Consider the following 25,904-nt stretch of genomic DNA (forward strand, 5'->3'; position numbering starts at 1 on the left):
CTGAAAAGGATCAAAGAATATACATGCAAAAAGTCCCACTCAAAAGACAGCAACTTCAAGGATTAAAGGAACTTAACCCCAGCCGACACATGTAAGAAAGAACTAGTATAAGAATTCCAGAAACTCAAAAAGCCAGAGTGTCTACTTGCCTCCAAAAAACTGCACCTACTCCCCAGTAATGGTTTATAACAAGATCAAAATAACTAAAATGAGCAACACAGAATTCAGAATCTGTATGGTAACAAAGATCACTGAGACTCAGGAAAGAGTTGAAATCTAATGTAAAGAATCAAAGGAATTCAATAAAACAATACAAACCCTGAAAGACAAAAATAGCCACTTTAAGAAAGTATCAGCCTTGTGATACTAAGTGATTTTGAGCTTTGTTTCATATGTTTGCTGGCCACAAAAATGTATTCTTTTGAGAAATGTCTTTTCATATCCTGCACTCACTTTTTGATGGGGTTGTTTTTTTTCTTCTAAATATGTTTAAGTTCCTTGTAAATTCTGTATGTTAGACCTTTGTCAGATGGGTAGATTGAAAAAAATTTCTCCCATTCTGTAGGTTGCCTCTTCACTCTGATGATAGTTTATTTTGCTGTGCAGAAGCTCTTTAGTTTAATTAGATCCCATTTGTCAATTTTGGTTTTTGTTGCCCATGCCTATGTCCTAAATGGTATTACCTAGGTTTTCTTCTAGGATTTTTGTGGTTTGGGGTTTTATATTTAAGTTTTTAATCCATTCTGAGTTAATTTTTGTATAAGGTGTAAGTAATGTGTCCAGTTTCAGTTTTCTGCATATGGTTAGCCAGTTTTCCCTGCATCATTTACTGAATAGGGGATCCTTTCCGCATTGCTTGTTTTTGTCAGGTTCATCGACGATCAGATGGTTGTAGATGTGCGGTGTTATTTCTGAGGTCTCTGTTCTGCTCCATTGGTCTGTGTGTCTGTTTTGGTACCAGTAGCATGCCATTTTGGTTACTGTAGCCTTCTAGTATAGTTTGAAGTCATGTAGCATGATGCCTCCAGCTTTCTTCTTTTTGCTTAAGATGGTCTTGGCAATATAGGGTCTTCTTTGTAGGAACATGGATAAAGGTTCTTGCAGGAACATGGATAAAGCTGGAAGCTATCATCCTTAGCAAACTAACACAGGAACAGAAAACCAAACACTGCATGTTCTGACTCATAAGTGGGAGTTGAATATTGAGAACATATGGACACAAGGAGGGGAACAACACACACCAGGGCCTGTTGGGGGATGGGGGGTGAGTGGAGGGAACTTAGAAGATGGGTCAATAGGTGTAACAAACCTCCAAGGCACTCATATACCTATATAACAAACCTGCACATTCTGCACAGGTATTTTGTGTTTTTTAGAAGAAATAAAAATGAAAATTAAGAACAAAGAAAAAAAAAAAAAAGAAAGTACCAACCTTATCTAATAGAGCTGAAAAACTCACTGCAAGACTTTCATAATACAATCAGAAGTATTAACAGCAGACTAGACCAAGCTGAGGGAAGAATATCAGAGCTCAAAGACCAGGTTTTAGAGTCAACTCAATCAGACAAAAATGAAGAAAAAATAATGAACAAATCCTCTGAGAAATATGAGATTATGTAAAAAGACCAAATCTATGACCCCTTGGCATCCATGAAAGGGAGGGAGAAAGAGCAAGCAATTTGGAAAACATACTTGAAGATAATGTCCATAAAAGTTTCCACAAGCTCACTAGAGAGGTCAACATTCAAATTCAGGAAATTCAGAGAAGCCTTGTGAAATACCTTACAAGACAACCATCGCCAAGACACATATTCATCAGATTCTCCAAGGTCAAAATGAAAGAAAAAATATAAAAGGCAGCTAGAAAGAAGGGACAGGTTACCCACAAAGCAAACCCCATCATGCTAACAGTGAACTTTTCAGCTGAAACCCTGCAAGCTGGAAAAGATTGTGGACCTATATTCAGCATCCTTAAATAAAATAAATTGAAACAATTAATTTCATATCCAACCAAACTAAGCTTCATAAATAAAGGTGAAATAAAATCTTTTTCAGACTAGGGAATGCTAAGGAATTTGCTACCACCAGACCTGCCTTACAAGAGGTCCTTAATGGAGAACTAAATATGAAAACAAAAGAATGTTACCAGTCACCACAAAGACACATAGATGAGAGACACATAGACAAATACATAGACAATTGAAACTATAAAACAACTGCACAATAAAATCTATATAACAACCAGCTAACATGACAGGATTAAATCCACACATATCAATAGTAACCTTGAACATATATGGGCTAAACGCCCCACTTAAATTTTAGAGTGGCAAGTTGGATAAAGAAACAAGACCCAACTGTATGCTGCCTTCAAGAGATCCATCTCATATGCAGTGACACCCATAGATTCAAAATAAAGGGATGGAGAAAAATCTACCAAGCAAGTCAAAAACAAAAAAGGAGCTTAGTTGCTATTCTTATTTTAGACAAAACAGACTTTAAATCATAACCAAAAAAAAAGAACAAAGAAGGGGATTATGTAATGATAAAAGGTTTAATTCAGCAGGAAGACTTAACTATCCTAAATGTATATATACCCAAATGGGAACACCTAGATTCATAAGACAAGTTCTTAGAGACCTACAAAGATAGTTAGCGAACAATACAATAATAGTGGGAAATTTCAACGCTCCACTGTCTGACATTAAACAGATACTTTAGCAAGAAAACTAATGAAGTTATTCAGAGCCTAGATTTGACACTTGACCAAATGGACCTAATAGACATCTACAGAACACTTCATCCAACAACAACAGAATATATATTATTCTTCTTTGCACATGGCACATATTCTAAGATTGACTACACAGTTGGCCATAAAACAGTTCTTTGCAACAAATTAAAAAGAATTAAAGTCATACCAACCACACTCTCAGAACACAGTGCAATAAAAATAGAAATCAATGTCAAAGAGATCTCTCAAAACCATATGATTACATATAAATTTTTAAATATGCTCCCAAAGGACGTTTGAGTAAACAATATAATTAAAGTAGAAATCATGAAATTATTCAAAATAGATGTAAACAAATACATAACCTGCTAGAATCTCTGGTACACAGCTAAACCAATGCTAAGGGGAAAGTTTATAGCACTAAAAACCACATCAAAATTTAAAAAGTTAAAAAAATCAAATTAGTAAACTAACATTACACCTAGAGAATCTAGAGTAAACAAGAATAAACTAACCCTAAAGCTAGCAGAAGAAAAGAAATAACCAAAATAAAATGTGAATGGCACAAAAAGTGTACAAAATATCAACAAAACCAAAAGTTTTCTATCTGAAAAAATAAATGAGATTAATACACCACCAGGTAGACTAACAATTATAAAAAGAAAAATGTTCCAAATAAACACAATCATAAATGACAGACATTACCACTAACCCATCAGAGATTGTAAAACCTCTCAGAGAGTATTGCAGACACCTCTATGCATACAAACTAGAAAACCTAAAATAAATGGATAGGTTCCTGAAAATATACAACTTCCCAATGTTGAACGAGACAATAAAACACTGAGCAGAACAATATGAAGTTTGGAAATTAAATCAGTTACAAATAGCTATCAATCAGGAAAAGACCTAGGCCAGAAGGATTCACAGGCAAATTCTACCAGATATTTTGTAAAATTCTGATACAAATCTATTTGGGGAATCTGAAACTATTCCCCCAAAAAAAGTTAGGGAGAAGGAACTCCCCCCTCTAATCATTCTATGAGGCCAGCATCATTCTAACACCAGAATCTGGAATCACCCAACAGAAAATGAAAACTTCATGCAATATTTCTGATGAACATGGATTTGAAAGTCCTCAACAACATACTAGCAAACTGAATCCAGCATCACATCAAAAAGCCAATCTATCATGATCAAGTAGGCTTTATTTTGGGGATGCAAGGTTGATTGGATACACACAAATCAATAAATATGATTCAACACATAAACAGAACTAAAAACAGAAACCATGCAATCATTTCAATAGCTAGAGAAAAGGTTTTTCATAACATTTAACATTTCTTCATGTTATAAACACTCAACAAATTAGGCATTAAAAAAAAAAAAAACCTCAAAATAATGAATCATCTATGACAAACCCCCAGCCAAAGAACCAGAACAAGACAAGTATGCCCACTCTCACCCTTTATTCACCATAGCACTGGAAGTCCTAGCCAGAGCAATGAGGCAAGAGAAGGAAATAAAAGACATCCAAGTAAGAAGAGAGGAAGTCAAACTATTTATCTTTGCTAATGGTGTTTCTATACCTAGAGAACACCATAGTCTCTGCCCAACGCCCTTTACATCTGATTAAAAAAAGTTCAGCAAAGTTTCAGGATACAAAATCAATGTATAAAAATAAGTAGCATTTCTATACATCAATATGTCCAAACTGAGAGCCAAATCACGAATGCAACTTTATTCACAATAGTTGCAAAAACAATAAACTACCTAAGAACACAGCTAATTAGAGAGGTAAAATGTCCCTACAAGGAGAACTATAAAACACTGCTTAAAGAAATCATAGATGACACAAATAAATAGAAAAACATTTCATACTCATGGATAGAAAGAATCAATGTTGTTAAAGTAGTTATACTGCCCAAAGCAATTTATAGATTCAATGTTATTCCTATCAAAATACCAACACATTTTTAACAGAATTGAAAAAAAAAAAAAACTATTCTAAAATTCATATAGAACTTAAAAAGAAGAGACTAATTAGACAAAGCAATTTGAAATAAAAAGAACAAAGCCAGAGGCATCACATTACCCGACTTTATACTATGCTGAAAGGCCACAGTAATCAAAACAGCATGTTTTTACTACAAAGACAGACACGTAGACCAATGGAACAGAATAGAGAACTCAGAAATAAAGCTCCCTCTACAGCCATCTGATCTTTGACAAAGTCAACAAAAATAAGCAATGGAGAAAGGACTCTCTATTCAATAAGTGGTTCTAGGATAGCTGGCTAGCCATATCCAGAAGATTGATACTGTTCCCCTTCCTTTCACTATCCACAAATATCAACTCAAGATGGGTAAAAGTCTTAAATGTAAAATCGAAAACGACACAAATCCCTGAAGAAAACCTAGTAAATACCATTCTGGACATAGGCAGAGACTTCATAACAAAGACTCTGAAAAGAATGGCAACAAAATCTTTTTTTTTTTTTTGAGAGACAAGGTCTCACTCTGACACTCAGGCTGGGGTGAGGTGGTGTAATAATTGCCCACTGCAGCCTCTGTAGTCTCTATCTCCTGGGCTCAAGCAATCCCCCCACCTCAGCCTTCTAAGTAGGCTAAATGCATATGCCACAATTCCTGGCTAATTTATATTTTCTGTGTGCTACAATGTCTGTCTATTTTTAAAATTTTTAAAATAGAGACAGGGTATCCCTGTGTTCCTCAGGCTAGTCTTGAACTCCTGGGTTCAAGTGATCCTCAGACCTCGGCCTCCTAAAGTTCTAGATTACAGTCATGAACTACTGTGCCTGGCCAAAAACAAAAAATAGAAAAAGTTGTACCTAATTAAACGAAAGATCTTTTACATAGCAAGAGAAACTATCAACAGTGTAAACAGATACCCTACAGAATGGAAGAAAATATTTGCAAACTATGTGTCTGACAAAGATTTAACATCCAGAAACTATTAGACACTCAAATAAATTAACAAGCAAAGTCCAAACACCCTCATTAAAAACTGGGCAAAAACTATGAACTAACACTTCTCAAAAGAAGACAGACATGTGACCAACAAACCTATGAAAAAATGTTCAAAATCTTTGATCATTATAGAAGTGCAAATGAAAATCACAATGAAATACCATCTCACACCAGGGAGAATGGCAAAGATTGCATGATGAAGATGCCAAAAGCAATTGCTACAAAAGCAAAAATTGACAAATGGTATCTAATTAAACTGAAGAGCTTCTGCACAGCAAAAGAAACTATCAACAGAGTGAAAGAACAATGTAGAGAACGGGAGAATATTTTTGCAAACTATGCATCTGACAAAGATCTAGCATCTATAAGGAACTAAACCAATGTACAAGCAAAAAACAACCCCATTAAAACATGGGCAAAAGACATTAACAAACACCTTTTAGAAGAAGAAATACATGTGACATATCAAAATCACAATGAGATACTATATCACTCCAGTCAGAATGGCTGTTTTAGAAAGTCAAAAAATAACAGATGTTGGTGAGGTTGTGGAGGAAAGGGAATGCTTTTACACTGCTAGAGGGAATGTAAATTAGTTCAGCCACTGTGGAAAGTAGTTTAGAGATTGCTCAAACTTAAAACAGGATTATCATTGGACACAGAAATCCCATTATTGGCTCTATACCCAGAGAAATATAAATTGTTCTACCTTAAAGACTCATGTAAACATATGCTTATTACAGCGCTCTTCACAATAGCAAAGACTTGAAATCAAGCTGGATGCTCGTCGATGGTGGAGTAGAAAAAAAAAAAAGAAAAAGAAAAAAAAAAACTAGTATGTATACACCATGGAATAATACTCTGCCATGGAAAAGATGAAATCAAGTCCTTTGTGGCAACATGAATGCTGCTACAGGTCAGTATGCTAAGTGAATTAATGCAGGTACGGAAAGCCAAATATTGCATGTTCTCACTTTTAAATGGGAGCTAAACACTGAGTAGGCGTGGAAACAAGAGAACAACAGACACTGGGCCCTACCTGAGGTGGGGTGTGGGAGGAAAGTGAGGATTAAAAATCTCTCTTTTGGATATTATGCTTATGACCTGGATGATGAAATCTGTACACTAATCCTCCATGACACACCATTTACACATGTAAGAAACCTGCACATTTACCCCCCTGAATCTAAAACTTGGAAGAAAAAATGTAAAATTAAATTTAAAATTATGTGATATATATTTCCATATGTTGTTAAAAAATTCGTACAAATCTTTAATGGATACCTAAAATGCCATTCTATATCTGTACCATGATATAACACTTTTATATTATTAATTAGATTTTCTAGTATTCTGCTATGATAATATAATAAACATCTCTGTACATAAAAAGTAGAAAAATAAAAATAAAGGAAGGAATAAATTCCTTGAATAGAGACAGAAGGTGAAAACGAATCTCTAGGTGATGTGAAGATAAATGAAATATTCACAGAATTCTGAGCACTTTCCTTTGAATAGATCATATTAAAGCAATGAAAATCAGTAAATTGTCAGACTCTCAGGTGGATGGTATGTCTAATACACGAATTTTGAATAATTCATTGCATGTGTATTTGCTTAAAACGTGACTGGAATTAGTTATTGGTTGTAATAAGTTTACAGAATGGTGTTTAAAAAGTCAATGAGGCAATATCTCATTTTTCTTAATTGTATTTTTGTTATTTATATTATTTCTAATAATGTTAATTTATGAAAGTTTTTAAAAAATGTGTATCTGAAAACATTCAATCTACACATTTTATTTTAAACTTTATTGTGACATCCTAAAGAATAAATTACAGATACTTAAAACAAATATCCAGCACAATCCTGGCTATATTATTATTTAACAGTAAAAAGGAAGAAGGGTGGTTGGTTAAGCACAAGAGATTTTGGTGTTTTTTTAAATTGTTTAATGTTATACATCTTGGTAAAGTAACAGTGAAATCCTAAGAACTATTTACAATTTCTACATAAATGTACTATCATAAGCTTACCCATACCCTTATTTAAACCTTTGACTCTAGAGCCACCATGTCTAACCATAAATGTTCCTGTCTCTCTAGTTCCAGGTAACAGTGATATATTTCCTAAAATAGTATTAAAATGTTGAACTTAAATGAAGCTCATTTAGTTATCGATTGATTAATTTTTATAGTAGTTTGATCAAACTTAAGACTATCACTTAAAAAAAATCGGGGGGCGGAGCAAGATGGCCGAATAGGAACAGCTCCACTCTCCAACTCCCAGCGCGAGCGACACAGAAGACCGTGATTTCTGCATTTTCAACTGAGGTACTGGGGTCATCTCTCTAGGGAGCGCCGGACAATCGGTGCTGGTCAGCTGCTGCAGCCTGACCAGCGTGAGCTGAAGCAGGGCGAGGCATCGCCTCACCTGGAAGCGCAAGGGGGAAGGGAATCCCTTTTCCTAGCCAGGGGAACTGAGACACACAACACCTGGATAATCAGGTAATTCCCACCCCAATACTGCGCTTTAAGGAAACAGGCACACCAGGAGAATATATCCCACACCTGGCCGGGAGGGTCCCACGCCCACGGAGCCTCCCTCACTGCTAACACAGCCGTCTGCGGCGATCTATCCGCAAGGCAGCAGCGAGGCTGGGGGAGGGGCGCCCGCCATTGCTGAGGCTTAAGTAGGTAAACAAAGCCACTGGGAAGCTCGAACTGGGTGGAGCTCACAGCAGCTCAAGGAAGTCTGCCTGTCTCTGTAGACTCTACCTCTGCGGACAGCGCACAGCTGCAGTCCATTAGGGGAAAGAGCGGGGGCCGGTGCAGATGCGAACGACTCTGTCTGACAGCTTTGGGGAGAGCCGTGGATCTCCCAACGTGGAGGTTGAGATCTGAGAATGGACAGACTGCCTGCTCAGGTGGGTCCCTGACCCCTGAGTAGCCTAGCTGGGAGACATTCCCCACTAGGGGCAGTCTGACACCCCACACCTCACAGGGAGGCGTCACCCCTGAGAGGAAACTTCCAAAGAAAGAATCAGACAGGTACACTCGCTATTCAGCAATATTCTATCTTCGGCAACCTCTGCTGCTGATACCCAGGCAAACAGGGTCTGGAGTGGACCTCAAGCAATCTCCAACAGACCAACAGACAGTCCTTCTGACTGTCAGACAGAAAACTATCAAACAGGAAGGACACCTATACCAAAACCCCATCAGTATGTCACCATCATCAAAGTCCAGAGACAGATAAAACCACAAAGATGGGGAAGAAGCAGGGCAGAAAAGCTGGAATTCAAAAATAAGAGCGCATCTCCCCCTGCAAAGGAGCGCAGCCCATCGCCAGCAATGGATCAAAGCTGGTCAGAGAATGACTTTGACGAGATGAGAGAAGAAGGCTTCAGTCCATCAAACCTCTCAGAGCTAAAGGAGGAATTACGTACCCAGCGCAAAGAAACTAAAAATCTTGAAAAAAGAGTGGAAGAATTGACAGCTAGACTAATTATGCAGAGAAGATCATAAACGAAATGACAGAGATGAAAACCATGACACGAGAAATACGTGACAAATGCACAAGCTTCAGTAACCGACTCGATCAACTGGAAGAAAGAGGATCAGCGATTGAGGATCAAATGAATGAAATGAAGCGAGAAGAGAAACCAAAAGAAAAAAGAAGAAAAAAAGAATGAACAAAGCCTGCAAGAAGTATGGGATTATGTAAAAAGACCAAATCCACGTCTGATTGGGGTGCCTGAAAGTGAGGGGGAAAATGGAACCAAGTGGAAAACACTCTACAGGTTATCATCCAGGAGAACTTCCCCAACCTAGTAGGGCAGGCCAACATTCAAATTCAGGAAATACAGAGAACGCCACAAAGATACTCCTCCAGAAGAGCAACTCCAAGACACATAATTGCCAGATTCACCAAAGTTGAAATGAAGGAAAAAATCTTAAGGGCAGCCAGAGAGAAAGGTCGGGTTACCCACAAGGGAAGCCCATCAGAATAACAGCAGACCTCTCGGCAGAAACTCTACAAGCCAGAAGAGAGTGGGGGCCAATATTCAACGTTCTTAAAGAAAAGAATTTTCAACCAAGAATTTCATATCCAGCCAAACTAAGCTTCATCAGTGAAGGAGAAATAAAATCCTTTACAGATAAGCAAATGCTTAGAGATTTTGTCACCACCAGGCCTGCCTTACAAGAGACCCTGAAGGAAGCCCTAAACATGGAAAGGAACAACCGGTACCAGCCATTGCAAAAACATGCCAAAATGTAAAGACCATCGAGGCTAGGAAGAAACTACATCAACTACCGAGCAAAATAACCAGTTAATATCATAATGACAGGATCAAGTTCACACATAACAATATTAACCTTAAATGTCAATGGACTAAATGCTCCAATTAAAAGACACAGACTGGCAAACTGGATAAAGAGTCAAGACCCATCAGTCTGCTGTATTCAGGAGACCCATCTCACATGCAGAGACATACATAGGCTCAAAATAAAGGGATGGAGGAAGATCTACCAAGCAAATGGAGAACAAAAAAAAGCAGGGGTTGCAATCCTAGTCTCTGATAAAACAGACTTTAAACCATCAAAGATCAAAAGAGACAAAGAAGGCCATTACATATGGTAAAGGGATCAATTCAACAGGAAGAGCTAACTATCCTAAATATATATGCACCCAATACAGGAGCACCCAGATTCATAAAGCAAGTCCTTAGAGACTTACAAAGAGACTTAGACTCCCATACAATAATAATGGGAGACTTCAACACTCCACTGTCAACATTAGACAGATCAACGAGACAGAAAGTTAACAAGGATATCCAGGAATTGAACTCATCTCTGCACCAAGCAGACCTAATAGACATCTATAGAACTCTCCACCCCAAATCAACAGAATATACATTCTTCTCAGCACCACATTGCACTTATTCCAAAATTGACCACATAATTGGAAGTAAAGCACTCCTCAGCAAATGTACAAGAACAGAAATTATAACAAACTGTCTCTCAGACCACAGTGCAATCAAACTAGAACTCAGGACTAAGAAACTCAATCAAAACCGCTCAACTACATGGAAACTGAACAACCTGCTCCTGAATGACTACTGGGTACATAACGAAATGAAAGCAGAAATAAAGATGTTCTTTGAAACCAATGAGAACAAAGATCCAACATACCAGAATCTGTGGGACACATTTAAAGCAGTGTGTAGAGGGAAATTTATAGCACTAAATGCCCACAAGAGAAAGCAGGAGAGATCTAAAATTGACACTCTAACATCACAATTAAAAGAACTAGAGAGGCAAGAGCAAACACATTCAAAAGCTAGCAGAAGGCAAGAAATAACTAAGATCAGAGCAGAACTGAAGGAGATAGAGACACAAAAAACCCTCCAAAAAATCAATGAATCCAGGAGTTGGTTTTTTGAAAAGATAAACAAAATTGACAGACCACTAGCTAGACTAATAAAGAAGAAAAAGAGAGAGGAATCAAATAGACGCAATAAAAAATGATAAAGCGGATATCACCACTGACCCCACAGAAATACAAAAACATCAGAGAATACTATAAATGCCTCTACGCAAATCAACTAGAAAATCTAGAAGAAAGGATAATTTCCTGGACACTTACACTCTCCCAAGACTAAACCAGGAAGAAGTTGAATCCCTGAATAGACCAATAGCAGGCTCTGAAATTGAGGCAACAATTAATAGTCTACCCACGAAAAAAAGTCCAGGACCAGATGGATTCACAGCTGAATTCTACCAGAGGTACAAGGAGGAGCTGGTACCATTCCTTCTGAAACTATTTCAATCAATAGAAAAAGAGGGAATCCTCCCTAACTCTTTTTCTGAGGCCAACATCATCCTGATACCAAAGCCTGGCAGAGACACAACAAGAAAAGAGAATTTTAGACCAATATCCCTGATGAACATCGATGCAAAAATCCTCAATAAAATACTGGCAAACCGGATTCAGCAGCACATCAAAAAGCTTATCCACCATGATCAAGTGGGCTTCATCCCTGGGATGCAAGGCTGGTTCAACATTCGCAAATCAATAAACGTAATCCAGCATATAAACAGAACCAAAGACAAGAACCCATAATTATCTCAATAGATGCAGAAAAGGCTTTTGACAACATTCAACAGCCCTTTATGCTAAAAACGCTCAATAAATTGGTATTGATGGAACGTACCTCAAAATAATAAGAGCTATTTATGACAAACCCACAGCTAATATCATACTGAATGGGCAAAAACTGGAAAAATTCCCTTTGAAAACTGGCGCAAGACAGGGATGCCCTCTCTCACCACTCCTATTCAACATAGTGTTGGAAGTTCTGGCTAGGGCAATCAGGCAAGAGAAAGAAATCAAGGGTATCCAGTTAGGAAAAGAAGAAGTCAAATTGTCCCTGTTTGCAGATGACATGATTGTATATTAGAAAACCCCATTGTCTCAGCCCCAAATCTCCTTAAGCTGATAAGCAACTTCAGCAAAGTCTCAGGATACAAAATTAATGTGCAAAAATCACAAGCATTCTTATACACCAGTAACAGACAAGCAGAGAGCCAAATCAGGAATGAACTTCCATTCACAATTGCTTCAAAGAGAATAAAATACCTAGGAATCCAGCTTACAAGGGATGTCAAGGACCTCTTCAAGGAGAACTACAACCACTGCTCAGTGAAATCAAAGAGGACACAAACAAATGGAAGAACATACCATGCTCATGGATAGGAAGAATCAATATCGTGAAAATGGCCATACTGCCCAAGGTGATTTATAGATTCAATGCCATTCCCATCAAGCTAACAATGACTTTCTTCACAGAATTGGAAAAAACGGCTTTAAAGTTCATATGGAACCAAAAAAAGAGCCCACATGCCAAGACAATCCTAAGTCAAAAGGACAAAGCTGGAGGCATCACGCTACCTGACTTCAAACTATACTACAAGGCTACAGTAACCAAAACAGCATGGTACTGGTACCACAACAGAGAATAGACCAATGGAACAGAACAGAGTCCTCAGAAATAATACCACACAGCTACAGCCATCTGATCTTTGACAAACCTGAGAGAAACAAGAAATGGGGAAAGGATTCCTATTCAATAAATGGTGCTGGGAAAATTGGCTAGCCATAGGTAGAAAGCTGAAACTGGATCCTTTCCTTACCCCTTATACGAAAATTAATTCAAGATGGATTAGAGACTTGAATGTTAGACCTAATACCATAAAAACCCTAGAAGAAAATCTAGGTAGTACCATTCAGGACATAGGCATGGGCAAGGACTTCATGTCTAAAAAGCAACGGCAGCAAAAGCAAAAATTGACACATGGGATCTAATTAAACTAAAGAGCTTTTGCACAGCTAAAGAAACTACCATCAGAGTGAACAGGCAACCTACAGAATGGGAAAAAAATTTTTGCAACCTACTCATCTGACAAAGGGCTAATATCCAGAATCTACAAAGAACTCAAACAAATATACAAGAAAAAAACAAACAACCCTATCAAAAAGTGGGGAAAGATATGAACAGACATTTCTCAAAAGAAGACATCCATACAGCCAACAGACACATGAAAAAATGCTCATCATCACTCGCCATCAGAGAAATGCAAATCAAAACCACAATGAGATACCATCTCACACCAGTTAGAATGGCAATCATTAAGAAGTCAGGAAACAACAGGTGTTGGAGAGGATGTGGAGAAATAGGAACACTTTTACACTGTTGGTGGGATTGTAAACTAGTTCAACCATTATGGAAAACAGTATGGCGATTCCTCAAGGATCTAGAACTAGATGTACCATAACCCAGCCATCCCACTACTGGTATATACCCAAAGGATTATAAATTACTCTACTACAATGACACATGCACACGTATGTTTATTGCGGCACTATTCACAATAGCAAAGACTTGGAATCAACCCAAATGTCCATCAGTGACAGACTGGATTAAGAAAATGTGGCACATATACACCATGGAATACTATGCAGCCATCAAAAAGGATGAGTTTGCGTCCTTTGTAGGGACATGGATGCAGCTGGAAACCATGATTCTTAGCAAACTATCACAAGAAGAGAAAACCAAACACCGCATGTTCTCACTCATAGGTGGGAACTGAACAATGAGATCACTTGGACTCGGGAAGGGGAACATCACACACTGGGGCCTATCATGGGGAGGGGGGAGGAGGGAGGGATTGCATTGGGGAGTTATACATGATATAAACGTCATGCACATGTACCCTAGAACTTAAAGTATAATAATAAAAAAAAATCTACAATCCTTTTATTAAGTTTTTGTTGTCATTCTTATTTGAGGTGTTATATGTCTGTGAATGTTGGTATAGTAATTGAGTTTCCCACGCTTTTTTTTTTTTTCCTGAAACTAATGCATCCATTTAAAGAAAATTCACTTGGCCTATAGAGCTATTGACATTGAAAAGCATTGAAAAACGTAAAAATATTGACATGAAAACTTTTTTTTTCTGGATATGTTTTACGTGATAGAATTTGCCTAATAAAATTAATGGTCTTACAAACTACAAACTCTGGAATCATTTCTACTTATTCACTATAGGGTTCTCTACGTTGTGTTTACACGACTATTTAAAAAAAAATATGTATAGGTCCTATTTATTTTGTTTCTCACAGGATTATTATTCTTTGCATATATAAATTATGTGAAAATTAGCAAAATGATATTAGCAATAAATTATCTAAAATAAAGAAGAGTCACAGAGAAAAAGACATTCACATACTGTCCTATTATTATTGCCCTTTTTGTATGAAAATGGACATGCATTATGAATTCTTGATCCAAGTAAAACAGAGTAGGTATTATTTTTCATATTTTATTGGTAAGAAAACTGACATCTTTATTTAAAGAGATATGGGTAGTATCATAAAGCTTGTAAATGAAAAATTCTGTTTGAATCAAACCTTATGATTTTAGATATTTTTGCAGTAAGATATACATTGCTACTATGTAAGGGTGTTTTTTTACAATACTGATACATACTCCTTCATATATACCTTTCAATAGTGCCAGCGAGGTTAAAAAACAATTTGCTTGTTTTTGAAGAATATCTAAATAAATTAAATTGCTTTACTGTACTATTCATTTCTTCTTGCTTTTAAAAATGAATAACAGCATTCCATGAGCTGAAAAAAGATCACTTGTATAAAAATGTTCAAAAAATTTCTAGAATAAAACTATTATAATGAATATTTATCCTAGCAATACATGTTGCAGTTATGTAAATTCATGCATTTGCTGTCTTGATTTCCTATTATATTGTTATAACTTTCTGTTTCTGATATTTATTTGATTAATACTTCTTTTATATTTAACTTTTTCAAACAACATACAGAAATTATTAGGGCCTGAATTTTCCTGTTTCCCTTTTTGGTAAGATAAGACTGCTTTCAAAATGAATGTTAAGCAAACCTGTACTGGGTAGCATTATATTTTCCTTGGGTGCTACCAAAAGTAAGAATCATTTTTCAACACTTTAAAAATGTTTAAAAGCTAATTTTACTTTTATTCACTTTGGAATACTCATAGCTAACATTTATTTAAATCATACTATGTGCTATATGCATGTGTTAAGTACAAAATAGGTTTAAATAATTTATTTCAAATATGATAAAAACTCTATGAGGATGTAAGGACATTTTTTGAGGTTAAGTATCAGATAAATGAACTTATTAATCAGATTGTTTAATCAAGGTATCCAAACTAATGGATTGGCCTATACCCCCATCCCTCTATTTAAACAGCAATCAGTGGATTACAAAGAGTATCATCCAACAGCATACAGACATATCTTGGAAACACTGCAGTTTTGGTTCCAGATCACCACAGTAAAGCCAATATCACAATACAGCAAGTCATGTGGACTTTTTGGCTTCTCAGGGAATAATGTTTAGACTAGACTGTAATCTATTCAGTATGCAATAGTATTATGTCTTCAAAACATGTATACCTTAATTTAAAATACTTTTATGCTAAAACATGCTAATAATCAATATAGCCTTCAGCGATTATATGCTTTTTGCCTTGATGTTAAAGGGTACTGACTAATCAGGGTGGAGATTCCTCGAAGTTGGGGTAGCTCGGCACATTTTAAAAAATAAGATGACAATGAAGTGTCCTGTATCAACTGATTCTCTCTCTCTCTCTTTTTTTTTTTTCCACAAATAAAATTCTGGTAGCATGCCATGCTGTTTGATAGCATTCTACCCATGGTGGAACTTCTTTCAAAATTGGAGTCAGTCCTCATAAATCCTGCAACTGCTTTATCAACAAATTTTATCTAACATTTTAAATCATTTGTTGTCATTTCAACAACTCTCATAGCATCTTCACCAGGAAGAGATTTCATCTCAAGTAACCACTTTCTTTGCTTATCCAAAATCAGTAATTTCTTATTCTTTAAAGTTTTAGTCTCAGGTTGTACCAATTCAGTCACAGATTCCAGCTCCATTTCTAATTTTAGTTCTCCTGCTGTTGCTACCACATCTGCAGTTACTTCCTCCACTGAAATCTTTTAACTCCTCAAAGTCATTCATGAGACTTGAAATCAATTTCTTCCAAACTCCTATGAATGTTGATATTTTGATCTTCTATGAGTCATAAATATTCTTAATGACATCTAGAATGATTAATTCTTTCCATCAGGTTTTCAATTTACTTTGTGCAGATCCATCAGATAAATTACTCTTTGTGGCAGCTATCACCTTACAAATGTATTTCCTAAATAATAAGACTTGACAGTCAAAATCACTCTTTGATTCATGGGCTGCAGAATGAATGTTGTGTTATCAGGAAAGAAAATAACATGAATCTCCCTGTACATCTCCATAACAGCTTTTGATTGACTAAGCTCATTGTAAATGAGCAGTATTTTGAAAGGATTTTTTTTTGTTTGTTTTTTGTTTGTTTCCTGAGCAGTAGGTCTCAACAGTGGACTTAAAATATTCAGAAAACCAAGATAAAATTGGTGTGTTGTCATGCAGGCTTTGTTGTTCTATTTATATAGTACAAGCTGAGTGAATTTAATATAATTCTTAAAGGCCATGGAGTTATTGGCATGGTAAATGAGAACTAACTTCAACTTAAAGTGACTAACTGCATTAACCCTTAACAAAAGAGTCACATGTACTTTGAAGCTTTGAAGCCAGACATTGACTTCTTCACTCTACTTTGAAAATTTTGTATGGCATCTTCTTCCAACAGAAGGGTCTTCCATCTATAATAAAAAATCTATTGTTTAGGGTAACACTCTTCATCAGTTATCTCAGATCTGAATAATTTGCTGCAGCTTCCACACTTGATGCTTCACTTTGTATTTCTATGTTATGAAGATGGCTTCTTAAAGTTCATGAACCAATCTTTGTTACCTTTCAACTTTTCTTTTGCAGCTTGCTCAACTCTGTCAGTCTTCAAAGAGTTGAAGAGAGTTAGAGCCCTTCTCTGCCTTAGGTTTTGGCTTAAAGGAATGTTGTGGCTGGTTTGGTCTTCTATCTGGACCCCTAAAGCTGTCTCCATATCAACAATGAGGCTATTTCACATTCTTATTCTTATTCACTTGTTTACTGGAGTAGCACTTTTAATTTTCTTCAAGAACTTTTCCTTTGCATTCAGAACTTGGTTAACTGTATGGCACAAGAGGCCTAGATTTAAATCTGTCTTGACTTTCATAGCTTCCTTACTTAATTATTTCTAGTTGTTTATTTAAAGTTCGAGATGTGTAACTTTTTCTTTCATTTGAACACTTTTAGTCCATTGTAGCCTTATTAGTTGACCTAATTTTAATAATTTTGTGTCTCAGGAATTAGGCAGGCTTGAGAAGTGAGAGAGAGATGGAGGAATGGCTGGATCATGGAACATTCAGAACACACACTACATTTATGCATTAAATTTTTCTGTCTTCCATGGATGTGGTTCATATCACCCAAAATGATTGCAATAGTAATATTAATAATCAGTGATGGTAGATCACTGTAATAAATGTTATGGTAATAAAAATGTGAACCAGTGTAAGAATTACTAAAATGTGACACAGAGACATGAAGTGTAAGAATTACTAATACATGTTGTTGGGAAAATGGAACCAACAATAGACTTGCTTTACTCAGAGCTGCCATAAATCTTCAATGAAAAAAAAATGCGGCCGGGCACGGTGGCTCAAGCCTGTAATCCCAGCAGTTTGGGAGGCCGAGACGGGTGGATCACGAGGTCAGGAGATCAAGACCATCCTGGCTAACACGGTGAAACCTCGTCTCTGCTAAAAAATACAAAAAAACTAGCTGGGCGAGGTGGCGGGTGCCTGTAGTCCCAGCTACTCAGGAGGCTGAGGCAGGAGAATGGCGTAAACCTGTGAGGCGGAGCTTATAGTGAGCTGAGATCCAGCCACTGCACTCCAGTCTGGGTGACAGAGCGAGACTCCGTCTCAAAAAAAAAAAAAAAAGAAAAAGAAAAAAATGCAATATCTGTGAAGCATGATAAAGTGAAGCACATTACAACAAATTAGGCCTTTATATATCTTAAAAACTTGGTAGCTTATATGTGTTCTAAAAATTAGTGCCATATGAACCAAATGCATTGCTAGTAATTTTACAAAAATAGATGCAATTTTGGTCAGTGAAACTTAAGTATATCTGATGTGCTAAATTGATATCATATATCTGGTGAAGAAGAAACCATATATACAAGTGTATTTGTCAGATAAATAATTTAATAGGTTTAAATGCAAATAAAATAAGAAAACACCCAATAGTAAATAAACATTTGTTTGAATGTTTTAAAGATATTAGACTGTAGTTTTTCATCTAAGTTCAATTTTCATAATTGGTTCTTTATTTCTTTTTTTTTTTTTTTTTTTGAGACAGAGTCTCGCTCTGCCGCCCAGGCTGGAGTGCAATGGCCGGATCTCAGCTCACTGCAAGCCCCGCTCCTGGGTTTACACCATTCTCCTGCCTCAGCCCCCTGAGTAGCTGGGACTACAGGCGCCTGCCACCTCGCCTGGCTAGATTTTTGTAGTTTTTAGTAGAGACGGGGTTTCACCATGTTAGCCAGGATGGTCTCGATTTCCTGACCTCGTGATCCACCCGCCTCGGCCTCCCAAAGTGCTGGGATTACAGGCTTGAGCCACTGCGCCCGGCCGGTTCTTTATTTCTTAAATGTTGGTATCAAGTTGTAGAAGAAGATACATTACATTAAATGTAAATGGAAGGTATTAGAAATACTGGCATAATTTCTATAATTTGCTTGTAATTTAAATGATATCATTTTATCTTCTTTACTTATTATGGGATACAGAGAAATTAAAGAACTAAATTCAGTGACCGGAGGTAAAGGTAAAATGGCACATTTTTAGAAAATAAAGTGTTACAAATGTTAGTAAATAGTGAGAGCCACTGTCATGAAAAGAGTAAATGTTGAGCATTGAAATTTTTAGATAGAAGGTATATTAACATTTTAAAAAGTTTCTACAGAGTAATGTTTTTATTTTTGATACTCCTGAAAAGTAGATACACAAAATATATTATAAAATATAAGTGAATTTTTGTAAATGACAAAATATATTAACTATAATTATGCCAAAAAAGGAATGGAAAGAGGTTAATATAGAATATACACTATATAGTATATATTAATATACTATATATTATGTATTAATATATAATATATATTATAGATATATATAGATCCTAAATACATACATATGTATTTATTGTCTAATTAGTTCCCAGCAGACACTCATTTCTGGATATTACAACCAACTTGATAAGTTCACATTAAAACATTTTTTAAAGCTTTAAAGTTGTCAGTAAAATCCTTAGTGTGTGTGTGAATACATATATTATTCTCAGTATATATATATATAAAGTATATATATAAAGTGTATATATAGGTGTGTATATATATACTTTGCCCACTCAGTGTGTGTGTGTGCGTGTGTGTATATATATACTTTGTGTGTGTGTACGTGTGTGTCTATTATATGGATATACATATATAAATATATACATATATACATGCACATATATATGCACATATATATACACACATATATATATACATATACACACACACCCATATGTATATTTTGTCCACTTGACAAATGACAAATTAACAGGAGAACAAATTTATTACATATGCATATGCAGGTCTTCATAGAAAAGAAGTGAAGACCCAAGTAGTAAGAGGTTAGACTCAGGGACTATACATCATTTTTAAAAAGAACAATAAATTTTGATGTATAATGAGACTAGAGAAAAGAGGTTTGTCTTATTGGGGGAACCCACCCCCAATATTTCAATGTAGATTCTTTCTATTTTCCATAAGTGTCATCTGGCTGAGAAATAAAGAGAGACAGTACAAAGAGAGGAATTTTTTCCCGGCTGGGCCACCGGGAATGATATCACATATCGGTTGGACCACGATGCCTGCCTGAGTCTCAGACCAGCAAGTTTTTATTAAGGGTTTCAAAAGGGGAAGGGGTGTAAGAACAGGGAGTAGGTACAAAGATCACATACTTCAAAGGGCAAAAAGCAGAACTACAACAAAGATCACATGCTTCTGAGGGAACAGGACAAAGGTAAAAAGTACACAGGGAAAAGGTCAAAAGCAGAACCACTGATAAGGGTCTATGTTCAGCAGTGCTCATGTTGTCTTGATAAACATCTTAAACAACAGAAAACAGGGTTCAAAAGCAGAGAACTGGTCTGATCACAAATTTACCAGGGTGGAGTTTTTCCACACCCTAGTAAGCCTGAGGGTACTGCAGGAGACCAGGGCGTGTCTCAGTCCTTATCTCAACTGCACAATAGGGACATTCTCAGAGCGGCTGTTTATAGACCTCCCTGCAGAAACGTATTCCTTCCCCAGGGTATTAATATTAATATTCTTTGCTAGGAAAAGAATTTAGTGATATTTTCCCTACTTGCAGGTTCATTTATAGGCTCTCTGCAAGAAGAAAAATATGGTTCTTTTTGTCCGACCTCGCAAGTAGTCAGACCTTATGGTTGTCTTCCCTTGCTCCATAAAAATCACTGTTATTCTGTTCTTTTCAAGGTGTATTGATTTCATACTATTCAAACGCACATGTTTTACAATCAATTTGTACAGTTAATACACAGTGGTCCTAAGGTGACGTACGTCCTCAGCTTACGAAGATAACTGGATTAAGAGATTAAAGTCAAGCCACGCATAAGAAATTATAAAAGTAACATTTGAGAACTTATAAATGTCCACGAAATCTTCAAAATTTATGTTTCCTCTGCCGCTGCTCCAGTTGGTCCATCTGTTTGGGGTCCCTGACTTCCCGCAACATCTTCTAGAGCAAGTAAATTGTTCAAAGGTATTGTGTGAAGAAACTAATAAAAACAATGAGAACTATTTTAGTAAGATTTGTCAAGCAAACTCCATCTTGACAAAAGATAAAGATGCAGATAATAATGTCTTTAGTAATTAAGTCATTTCCTCTTCCTACTGGTGATGAGGAGTGGCAACTTCACAAAAGGAAATTTATACCTTGCCTTTATGCAGAAAGGGGAATGGTAGAAAACTTTCTTGCATCTGTTATTTTTGAGTTGCCTTCAGCTTTAAGTAGTCCTTACACCAAGATGACATATATTGTGGTGGCATATTCCTATTCTTCTTAATAATTAAAACAATTAAAGAGAAAAGTACTTACAGCTCATTCCATATGGTAAAATAACATAATAAAGGGATGAGAAAAGCATAGAAATGAATAAAGTAGAATGACAAATTAGGGAAATCCAATGCTTTTCATTTTCATAACAATGTAAGCAGGGAGTCTCTCTAATAATCAATGAAATTAGGCTTTAAAAAGTCAGTGTGTGCTGTCTGTAATAGACACACCTCCCAAACAGTGAAACACTAACATAAATAATAAAATAAAGTGCATTATATAAAATAAAATAATTATTGTAATGGCTTTGGAAAATGATAGGCTAATGAAGTTAAATACATTTTCATCAGGATCTCTCAGTATTTGATATGCTAATGTAACCTTGATGGTCATAGAGGAGGATGCATTATGTTGTAGTTTACAAAGTGATTTAAGATAAGGTATTTTTCCACAATTTTTTTTTTAAATAAATATTCCTTGGGCATGTTAGAAAAAACCATATACTGGCCTGATATCCAACATCCATTTTAATATGTGCCAACGAACTCCTAACCAAGTGACCTGTTCCCACACATTCTAGATTTTTTTTTTGAGGATTTACAAAGTGTTTTATAATGAGACTCTCACATCACATTTTATGAACTTTATTAATCTGACTCTTTTTCATGTTCATTAGTTAGTACTCCACCATATCCTGCTTTGTACTGTACATGTTTTAAGGCATATTTCAAATATCTGCCTATCTAAATTAGCATTTAGGTTGACTTTCAGTTATGACTTATGATAACTTGCTAATATGTATAAGACCTCCATTTGTTATTGAAGTGTAATCATCAACAGTTTTCTTAAAATTGTTATAATTGTGAATCATTTACAAATCTAAACAAGTCATGTCTGGCCTGCTTAATATAAGCTATTTTATGAAAAGAATCATTAAATATAAGATTTTTATTTAAAAAATACACAATATTTGTTTATATGTTTGAGTGTGATAGAAACTTGTATATATCCTCTAGCTATTTACACTTTTACATGGTTTTATGTTTTGAAATGCCCTAGTTTAATTTTTCATGTAACTTTTTTTGTCATAGTTTTATCTGGTATTATATTTTTGTCACAAGAAAACTTTGAAATCATTTCTACAACATTTTTAATGGTTCAACTGTTTCATAACAAAAACTATTCTTTTTCTTTCGGTACATAGTAACATTTTATTATGTTCTTGTGTGCATTTTTATTAAATATTCTGAAACATAATTATTGTCATTCACTTTGGTGATGTCAATATTGAACAAGAATAAGAATGTAATGGGCTGTATTAATAAGCCTATTATAAGCACTCATGTATTATGATCTCTATTGTGACTTGACATTCATAAGTGTGGTTAGATTGTTTATGAAGAGTAAATAGCTGAGTAGTACTAAGTTTGTACCCTGGGAGATAAAAGTGATTATGTATGAGAAATAAGTAATTGAACATGAAACACACTGGTGGTTGCTGCTTTTTCTCTCCTTAGAAAGGATTGCAAGTCCATTAGGTTCTGTAAGGCACTGAATTTCATGAGCAGTTAGTGTTAATGGCTTTGTACTGTAAGACATCACTGGGTACTTCCACTTATGACAATAAAATTTAGATGCTATTAAGGCTACACTTGATAAATCTGACTGGTGTCTGAGAAGAGTACAATGAAGGAGTAATTGTAAGGTAATTCAAGATAATTCTTTATAAGAAGTTCTACCAAAAACAAATTTGTGGATTGAATTGTAAATGATACTTTCAGTATGCAAATGACAAATATTAATTTTTTTATAACTTTGAAGATGTTTAAAAATATTTAAATGTCAAAGCTATGCAAATATGCACATATGTGACAATTAAAAATCAAACTAAACAAATTCTCGAAATGACAAGTTTATTATTTCCCAATGCATGATATATCATTACTACTACTACTTCCAGAAAAGTTCAAACATTAGTAAGACCTGCAAAAAATAAAACCTTTCCCTTCTCCTACATTTTTGTTTTCATAACCATAAGTTAATATATAGTGGAATCAAACTGAGTTTTACTATCAACTAAAGCTAGAATATATAATTAGAATATGTATTGTATATCATACTTTAAGGATAGAATAAAGGATTATTGCAGGGTCTAGCCAGCAGCACACAATGCAACGAGGCTCATTCTTTGTTCCCAGGTAGATCGGCAGGTGAAAGACAGTGAAAGCTGGGTCCTGTGATGCCACCAATGTACTGGATATAGCATTTATTATTAAGTTTAGTGAGGGCAGGGGTAGGTTAGGGAAGGTTTTAAGGTCATTTGATTATGAGGTGAGATGGTCACATGGGAATTAAGTAATTCTTTAACAAAAGATCTGTATGCAGAAATACAGTATATAGAGATAAGAATTAACAATATAGTGTGTGCTTCAGTAATTTCTAACAGAGCCTTAAAACAGAAACAGAGTCTTTCCATAACCTATGATTAGCAAGATATTAATCAGCAGTAACAGTTGCAGCAAAAGTTGGTTGCAAACAGTCCACAGAAATAGGACATGAAGCTAGACAACCAGTTAGACCAGAAATTATCAGAAAGGAGTATATCTTAACCCTAAAGAGGCCTAGAAGAGCCATGGCAAGATGAGGGTGTTTATAGCCTATCTTATCCATATGAACAGGCACCCCCATGCATCCATATATAGGCTCTCCACAAGGGTCGCATTCCATTCCCAGAGCTATGAACAACTGCTTTTCTAGTATAGGAATCTTGGCAGTGTGAAACCTCCCTGACTGCAAGTCCGTTCTTAGGCTGTCTGCAGAGGGAAGCACATCACACACTGTTGGCTCATTCTGGCAGTCCATCCTGGCATTGTCTTTACACAATCCTGCATGCAATTTTGTATTTACAATAATCAGGAGCATTTCATCTTTCATTCCCTAGCCATAGTTTCAGGGGGGTCTCCCTACAAAGGATGACTGGGCCACTTTCATATTTCGGTCAGTGGAGTGCTTTTAGTTATCACATTTTCTTATCAGAACCTCCTTATTGTTTTGCAAGAGAATTACATAAAGTTTCTGAAACTGAGGATGGCTGCGGTGGCTCATGCCTATTATCCCAGAACTTTGGGAGGTCAAGGTGGGTAGATCATGAGGTCAGGAGATTGAGACCATCCTGGCTAACACAGTGATACCACGTCTCTACTAAAAATACAAAAAAATTAGCTGGGTGTTGTGACAGGACACTGTAGTACCAGCTACTTAGGAGGCTGAGGCAGGAGAACAGTGTGAACTTGGGAGGTGGAGCTTGCAGTGAGCCGAGATTGCGCCACTGCACTCCAGCCTGGGCAACAGGTGAGACTCCATCTCAAAAAAAAAAAAAAGGTTTCTGAAACTGAGATCCATGAATGGAAAACAAAGAGTATTTGGACTCAAACAGCTCCTGACTACAGTGTGTGTCTGTGGTGTGTATTTGTGATGTGTATAGGAGAGTTTGTTTTCCTGAACAAAAGGCCCAGATGGCATCAATCTGAGTTAATTTATGATATAATCTGCACAACTAGAAACAAAAATTTAAAAATATTGAACAAGTGCCTTTGCCTATAATTTCTTTTCTTTTTTTTTTTTTTTTTTTTTTTTTTGAGACGGAGTCTCGCTCTGTCGCCCGGGCTGGAGTGCAGTGGCCGGATCTCAGCTCACTGCAAGCTCCGCCTCCCGGGTTCACGCCATTCTCCTGCCTCAGCCTCCCGAGTAGCTGGGACTACAGGCGCCCGCCACCTCGCCGGGCTAATTTTTTGTATTTTTAGTAGAGATGGGGTTTCACCATGTTAGCCAGGATGGTCTCGATCTCCTGACCTCGTGATCCGCCCGTCTCGGCCTCCCAAAGTGCTGAGATTACAGGCTTGAGCCACCGCGCCTGGCCGACCTACAATTTCTGTTATCTGAGAGAGACGTTTCTAAAATAGGTGCTTTATTAATTTTTAGTGATTAAAGTGTACATAGACACTTGGTTGTACGTGTGTTATTTTGATGTAATAACCATATTTATTACTGAATGTGTACAGTTTAAAATGGAGAGAAAACAAAGCAATTATATAAATCACTTGCTCAGAGTTCTAAAACATTGCTACACTTAAAAAATTTATTTATTCTTGTGTTAAACTATACATGCTATAATATTTATCATTTTAACCAGTATAAGTGTACAGTTTAACAGCATCAAATATATTCACAGTGTTGTGTAACATGACCCTTATCTACCCCTAAAACGTTTTTATCATTCCCAATAGAAACTTGGTATCCATTAAGCAATAGTTCCCCATTCCCCTCTCCTTACAACTGTTGTTATCTTTCTTTCTTTTTTTTTTTTGGAAAGGAAGAAATAAAACTGTTTTTCTTTGTAGATGACTAATTGTCGGTGTAGAAAATCCAATGAATTTTCCTAAAAAGAGTTAGTAAGGAGTTTAACAAGGTTGCAGAATACAAGAT

The 25,904-nt window shown here is 36.1% G+C and overlaps 1 long non-coding RNA gene across 1 annotated transcript; it reads right to left on the bottom strand.

The window, feature by feature from the left end:
* Window positions 1–1,142: 1,142 nt before the first annotated feature.
* On the bottom strand, window positions 1,143–19,867 carry LOC117084805. The gene is made up of 3 exons (XR_004437677.1): window positions 19,857–19,867; window positions 8,567–8,570; window positions 1,143–1,319 (listed from the first exon to the last, which is right to left on the bottom strand). It is a non-coding gene; the product is annotated as an uncharacterized LOC117084805 (long non-coding RNA).
* Between the last annotated feature and the right edge of the window lie 6,037 nt (window positions 19,868–25,904).

This window comes from Trachypithecus francoisi, unplaced genomic scaffold, assembly GCF_009764315.1.
Source record: "Trachypithecus francoisi isolate TF-2019V2 unplaced genomic scaffold, Tfra_2.0 Lachesis_group1, whole genome shotgun sequence".
In the NCBI taxonomy this organism is placed as follows: Eukaryota; Metazoa; Chordata; class Mammalia; order Primates; family Cercopithecidae; genus Trachypithecus; species Trachypithecus francoisi.